The sequence below is a fragment of the Papilio machaon genome, chromosome 16 (genome assembly GCF_912999745.1).
Source record: "Papilio machaon chromosome 16, ilPapMach1.1, whole genome shotgun sequence".
NCBI lineage: Eukaryota > Metazoa > Arthropoda > Insecta > Lepidoptera > Papilionidae > Papilio > Papilio machaon.
The window spans coordinates 1,287,510-1,295,712 of record NC_060001.1 but is presented as its reverse complement, the minus strand read 5'-3'; the positions used below and the strand labels follow the sequence as shown (position 1 = coordinate 1,295,712).

General features: G+C 31.6%; 1 non-coding gene across 1 annotated transcript; it reads right to left on the bottom strand.

Annotated features, from left to right (window-relative positions):
- Positions 1–4,774: 4,774 nt before the first annotated feature.
- On the bottom strand, positions 4,775–4,846 carry Trnac-gca. The gene has a single exon. It is a non-coding gene; the product is annotated as a tRNA-Cys (tRNA).
- Between the last annotated feature and the right edge of the window lie 3,357 nt (positions 4,847–8,203).

Genomic DNA, 8,203 nt, shown 5'->3' with positions numbered 1-8,203 from the left:
ATATGAGTGGCTAATCAAACATTGTTATTGTTTTTAAATGTCTAAATAAAATCGACATACTACGGACATCTAATTTACGTGGAAACGCGGAATTAATTCCACTTCACGCGTGACTCCTGTGTGGTCGTGGTACTTCACCGGTCGAGCCAATCCAATCGTGCAACAGATGTTGCTGTTGCTAGCGTCTACCACTGTTAAAAAAATATTATGGGTCATTAAATACATAAAATGTGAAATGACGTCACTTATCTAGCAGTGAACACTTCATCATCTTCCTTAGAGGACAACGTGTTCCAAGCTGCATGTATTACGTGACTCGAATACCGCGAACTTTAGAAGTGAGTCTTCAGTATGATAGTAACTCTCAGATCAAAATGAAATTGTCCAGTTTTCTGAGTCATTTAAAATTATTAAATAAATTTAGTTAATATATATCGTAAAGATAGAAGTTTAAAACAGAATATGGAATAATATGAATTCAATGTTATTTATTTGTTCGAAATAAATAACTGACGCCAACAACTCCCTCCGCGTGGAATTAAAAAAACTTAATTAGTAGCCTATGTGTTCTTCCAGACTACATATATGTTCCATATCTGTACCAAATTTCATCAAAATCCATGCAGCAGTTCTTGAGATACCTTCAAACAAACATCCATCTAAACGTTCACATTTATATACACAAAAACTTTACGCAAATTGGACAAAATGTGTCGATTTTTGTCATACAAACTGGCGTATGAAAACGCTAGTGTTAAAAAAAAATCATATTTTTTATAACTTGTACCGGGAAAATGTATTTAAAACAATGCGAATGCCATCAGTGTGGCGGAGCGCTTGAAACTTTTCCTTTCACAATTCGCAGGCATGGCCGCCCGCGAGACAATGTTGACGTGAATAAATAATGGCACATACGTTTTTTTTCACGAAATCACGTCAACATTCTCTCGTTATACCTATGAAAATATTTCAACACATTCGCCGCCGTTGTTATTTATAGCGATGCATGCAACACGGCGACGTAGCACGACGTAGCAAGCCGTAGCACCCGGGCCGGACGAAAAAAAAATCCAATTACTTATCAAGCCTCGAAGGACTTATCGTAGGTTTCTGAGGCCAGAATATAACGTTAGATGGTCAAATTTTATCAATCCAAAAATATACTACCCCAATAATGCAATGGAAATTATGTCGAATCAGTTGTCAAAAATTTGTTTTAAAACAAGTCTTTGACTCTTTTTAGCCGACTTCAAAAAGAAGGAGGTTATCAATTCGACTGAATTTTTTTTTTTTTTTTTTTTTATGTGTGTTACCGCGATACTCCGCCCCTGGCGGTCCGATTTTGATAAAAATTGTTTTAATCGAAAGGAAGTGCTTGCAGGTGGGTCCCATTTTTTTGTTTTTTTTTTTAAATAACTAGAAGACTAGTAGATTTTGAATATAGCTTCAAAATTTGTTGCGGAAATTAGGGACATTTTTGCTTTCAGCGCTTACGTAGGCTAAACTATAGGACCTACATAAAAATGATGTATGGCGAATTGTAGCTCTTTAAATGTGCTAAATAAAAGTCAGCGATAGCATATATCTATCTTTTATAGTTTTCTCACAATAACCATTTTTTTCTTCAGAAATATCAATTAAATTCATGCCCTATTTCCGACGCTATTATTCAAGTTCAGTATTAACCCTTATGTAAATAAATATGTTCATTATCAAGAGAATTTAATGTAGATTATATTTGCAATTAAAACTATATCATTCTGTCTAATATTTTAGGAGATATCGTAAGAATAAAATTACGCGGAAACGAAAAATGCTACATCGCGTTACAATGAATAGCACAAATTTGCTTTCTGGGCTTACGTAGGTCAAACTATATGACCTACATTAAAATGATGTATCGAGTAATTATAGATCCTTAAATTTGCTAAATAAAAGTCTCAGGTGGCATATATCTATCAACTATGGATGTCTCACAAAAACCATGTTATTATGAACAAACTTCGATTAAATTGCACACGAAAAACAGCGTCGTAAGCTTACGGCGCTATTATATTATATTCGATATGAATCCTTATCCAAATAAATATGTTTGATGGCTAGAGTATTAAATGCAGATTACATTAGCCTTTAAACTATGTAATTCTGATCAATAGTTTGGAAGATATTAAATTATTAAAAACTACGCGCATTCGAAAAATGCTACTGCGGCGCGCGGCTGGACAAAATTAAAGGCACGCTACGATGTATTAGTTCGTTAATTTTCAATTTGTATACCGATTTTGATAATTATTTCATTGTTTAAAGGATAAGTGGTTATCAGGTGTATTCTAAATTAGTTTTTGAATTGAAGTACACACATATTAAATAGGAAAGTCCTTTTCTTTATTTGTCTTATTTATGTCCTTATACGTATTAAGGAAATTTGTAATTAAACTTCAAATTCACTAAAAATTGAGAAATAAAACAAACATTTTAAGAAAAAAAAATAGCCGACTTCAAAACAAAAAAAACTATCTCAAACAAAATGCGCTCAAAAGTAACTTAAAAAAAAACAATTTCAAACAAAATGCACTCAAAAGTAACGTAAAAAAACAATTTCAAACAAAATGCACTCAAAAGTAACGTAAAAAAACAATTTCAAACAAAATTCACTCAAAAAGAAACATAAAAAAACAATTTCAAACAAAATGCATTCAAAAGTACCATAAAAAACAATCTCAAACAAAATACACTAAAAAGAAACAAAATAATGTCATGAAAACTTCTTTCTTTCTTTCTTCTCTCTTTCAAAAACCCTCTAAACTCTAAAGAAAGTTCTCTTCTTTCTTGTAACATGTCTATATTGTATAATTATTGTTATTTTGGAGTCGGTTTCGGCCTAAGTAGGGACATAAACGTAAGTATGTCTAATACATCTCAAATATAAAATGTCACCTATTTACTTCGGCCGACACCGACTGCGAAATAACAATAATTATACAATATAGACATGTTACAAGAAAGAAGAGAACTTTCTTTAGAGTTTAGAGGGTTTTTGAAAGAGAGAAGAAAGAAAGAAAGAAGTTTTCATGACATTATTTTGTTTCTTTTTAGTGTATTTTGTTTGAGATTGTTTTTTATGGTACTTTTGAATGCATTTTGTTTGAAATTGTTTTTTTATGTTTCTTTTTGAGTGAATTTTGTTTGAAATTGTTTTTTTACGTTACTTTTGAGTGCATTTTGTTTGAAATTGTTTTTTTACGTTACTTTTGAGTGCATTTTGTTTGAAATTGTTTTTTTTTAAGTTACTTTTGAGCGCATTTTGTTTGAGATAGTTTTTTTTGTTTTGAAGTCGGCTATTTTTTTTCATAAATCATTTCGAAATTTTAATAAAATGTTAAATCTAATTTGCTTAAGCTTTTACTTTTTTTTTCTTTTCCTAGACGACGAATGTCATTTTTCCTGCTACAGGCCTTCAGTTTTAACTGAACAATTAGAACTGTACAATCAGCTGCATAAATATAAATACATTTACAAAGCTTTAGAAACTTTTGTATACCTTATGAATCCAACTATGAATACTCGCTATTGCTGAAGACGTGCTTTCGTATTTTTGAAACCGAATGAGTATACAAGTTTCTGAAGTTTTGTAACTATTTAAATATTTATGTAGCTGACTGTACAGTCCCAATTTTCGTGTATAGGCAAAATTTTTACTGTCAATTAAACTGTACAATTCTAAGTTTTATTTACACATATCAGTTTTAATTTCTCAGTTCGAACTGAAATTGTATAGCGAGTTTTACACAGCCGATACTGAAATTTTCAATCGTCACAAACAAAATGAAATATTAATATTTGTACAGTGATAATTGAAATTTTATTATTTATTACTTTCACATCGCGTATTCCATCTGAAATTATAAAGTAATCCAATTAAACAAAGCACATAAAACATGTTCACAGAAAGATTGAATAATTCCTCATTTTCGAATGATTAAAGAAAGGTAGAGGATTACCTTTGATCCTTTTCTAAAGTGACAGTTCGTTCATGAATTAACAAACGATAAATCTACTACGCGTAAGTTTCCACTGCCGAAATACATGTACAGAAACATGTTTCATTTCTTTTATGCTCTTACAACAGAGATATCACAATTTCTTTAAACTGATGCTTCTGAAATCTTACGAGTATACGATTCTCACAGCTAAAGTAGAGTTAACCATGGGTTTCTAAGACCAAAACCTCCATTCAAAACATATAGTTATCTCTGTTTGGTAAAAGATTAGGACAGGGATGGCGATATGTTTCATTGAAGCAAAAATAAACAACTTAGTACATCCAAAATAATTTTATTATTTCATAACCAGCACAATGTAAGCTGACAGCAAACTAAAAAATTCATCCGCAGAGCCCTAATTAAGTTAGCTTCAAAAGAGTCTGCTCTCCAATAAAATGAAATAAACATTACGGGAATTATGAAATTTCTTACCATTCCTTTTATTGGTACACCCTCAATGGATTTTTCAGAATTATTTTTAAATACGCTAGAAGATGCTAGTGAAAATTAATACTTTTTTCTTTTCAAATATCGCAAGACGAATTGAGAAACTACCGACTACTACCGACTCCCTCTTTATTTTTATAGTATCAATGAATATAATTAACAAGTATAACCTAAATATGTGAATAAAAATAAGAAAGAAAAACTGAACTCTATAATGATAATTCAGAATTGGCAATTTGGTTGCACGTAGGAAAAATTAAACAAAATGAATTTTAAATTAACACAGGGGACACCCGGATTTGAACCAGGGACCTATCGATCTGCAGTCGATTGCTCTGCCACTGAGCTATATCCCCTATATCTATACGTTGAATTTATCATATATTATGACTACTATATATATTGAAATAAAAAAAAAGTCTTGAAAAATTAATGCGTGATCAAAAAAATAGTATTGAATATAAAAAAAAAAACAAAATACTGTTCAGTTTAAATATAAGACGATTTATAGAAGAGAGACTTTTAAAAACGTCAATTTCTCACATAAAATAGTAAGAAAGACTATAAAAGCGGACTCGGATAACCGGTCATCGTTAACCCACAGTTTATGTTAACCGTTAAGTAAAGTTTTATCGAAAGGAAATAAACTAAATCTTGAAAAATACTGGAATAACAACTTTAAAGAAATCATATAAAGAAAATATAATCCTTTATTTGTACCTTCGACGAAGAGCAATATCATAAGAGACAGAACTCATGTTCATCACACGGGTAGATAGAGATTAGAGATTTGCGTTTGACGCAGTCTCGGCACATCTTTCTAGCCTCTTCCACATAACACCTACGCATGCTCGATCGTCGTTTTCATGCTTTTCATATCTTTGTCCTTGTAATCCTGTCTTAATTTGTAAAACGTGACACAAACTCTACTCTCTACTCTCTTACTGTCTCTCTCTACCTTGCGACTCTTAAAACTATTTAGAGACGCAAACACAGTACGATCAATACGTGTTCACAGTTTTTCATTACAGAATATCAACTTAAATGACTATAAAAAAGTTATTTTTCCTATTTAAAAATACAGAACGTATCGTTCGTCTCTCGTTGCGCTGACTAATGGAATTACATGGTGCATAATAATTAAATTTCCTTCTAGCGGCGGCTGCCGGCGGCGGAGACTCCCCGAGGTATATCAAGCCTCGTATTAATTTTTTGATGATATACTATATTATATAGTTAAACTAGCTGTCGCCTGCGACTCAGTCCACGCATAATTAAAAATAAAACTTAATAAGTAACCTATGTGTTCTTCCAAACTATGTTCTACATATGTGCCAAATTTCATCAAGATCTATTGGGTCGTTTCGGAGATACCTTCAAACAGACATCCATCCATCCATCCATCTAAATATTCACATTTAAATAGTATGATAGATCTATATAAATAAACACTATTTGTAAATAAAAATAAAAAAAACTATAAAACTCTGAGGAAGAATACGTATCGATTGACATCTTACTCGCAAAACTCGGTTATGTCGTTAAGGCTAGGTTAAGATTGTAGCTTAATAGGTTAAGTATTAGACCTTTATACACACAGATCTGACTACATTCATAAAAACATTACCCTTCAGATTTGGTCAGGTAAATGCAGTAAAGCCCACCTAAAAGATGGATGTGTAAACCGAAGACCATTATTAAGAAATGAGGTTTACATGAAACTAGTCACTTAATAAACTAAACGAACACATGACATATTAAATTCAGTTATAGTTAAAAACATTTTAGGTAACTATGTACTACATTATTATGCGGCAGAATTTGTTCATTGGACTTTAAACTATTAAAACATGGATAAAAGAACTGGAGGTAACATTTTGAACTGCACAGAAAAAGTAAGATAAGAAGAATCGCCGCGGGATCGTAATAATGGACTATTACATAAATTATTCATAGTAGTTTCTCCGCCGCTTTGCAGATGTTGCTGTGAATTAACGAGAGATAATCTATGAAAAAGTAACGAAGCAATGTTTTACTATTTATATGCTTATAATTAATAGAAACAAATGTAAATTAATTAAGAACGGCTTCTTTGAAGAATCTTTATGATCCGATGTCGGTACCGACTAGTTTTGGAGCCGACGGCTGTCCATCTTCAGGGCGAGTGTTTATTTTGAGAAATTCGCGGTCGCGTCTCATCTCGCACTGGCTCGGAAACTAGTCGGTGCCGTCATCGGAAGTTCATACGTGAGTTAAACCGTTCTAAATAAATCTATATATATCAAAGAAAGTCGTGTTAGTTACACTATTTATAACTCAAGATTCGATAAGGGGAGGTAGCTTAGAACTAGGAGACGGACATAGGAACTTTTTTATCTTGTGTGCATTTTTTTTTCCGCGCGGACGGAGTCGCGGGTAAAAGCTAGTTTATTATAATGTCTCATGAAAATTTAAACAGATTAAAAACAAATGTAATATGTAAAACATAATCATCTCTGGCATTATATTTGACGAAACAGAGATAAAAGTATATTTGAAACGGATATTTTGGTCTCGGAAACCCACGGAAATTAACCAATGAAACTTTGTACAGCGTGTTATTTGTGTAATATTTATACTAGCTGTTACCCATGTCTTTGTCTGCTTGGAATTAAAAAAGCTTCGTCTTTGTGTCTAGAATGTATGTAAAGGATTCTGAATTATTAAACGATTTATATAGTCATACCCAGATAACTAGCTATTCATTTACAATAGTAGAACTTACCTGTTTGCCCACGGCAATATTAATTCACATTGTTAAATCACACTATAAACATTTTGACCAACTTTACGTTGTTTGTCAAATTATTATTGAAGATTTTTTCCATGAAAATGTTTGGCGATTTGTCAACACGTTTTTAACATGTTTACTTATTTGTTGTATTTTAAACATGGCCACTATAATTACCAGTGATTCCATATTCTATTTTCATAAGGTTGATAATTGCTATTTCAAATGATTAGTATAATTATCGTGGAAGGACTATACTCTGTCGCGTAATATACGTATCATGTAAAATAAAAAGTCGAAAACAATTCAGGGGGTTGAAATTTTTTGCTTGTACAAAAAATTCAACTTCAAAGAGTTGGTGTGTTTTGAGACCCTTTTACATTTTTTTTACACATGAAATTCGTATATTAAACATGTTTCACTTGCACGAAAACATTTTCCCTTTGTCTATGTTAAGGACAATTATAAACCAATATGTGATACGTTTTTATTATATTAATTTATTTACACGTATAATTTTAGGTACTTTATATTGTGTTCTAAAGCCGCAAAATTTAAGAACTTTGATGAAACTTTCCTAGTAACTTTCCTGAGGGCGCTAAAGAAGTAAAATGCATATTCAAGAAACATTGCTTGCATTATGCATATTGACTATAAAATTTGCAACGCAGTTAAAAAAAAACAATATATACGCAGTGAAGTAATTAAGAATCCAGAATAAAGTGATGACGTCATTGTCTAATTACCGCAATGACTTGCCGCTGAAGATATATAGAAATTATTTACTTGAATTTTCATATTGAAACACCGAAAGGCAAAAAAGTGACTTTTTAACAAACTTCAAAATCAACAAGAAAGTAATGAGACTGAATGTACATACTAGAAGACCAAAAAAAAAATAGTAGTAACAGTGGTAGACCACCTTCCATCTTTTTTTTTCAGT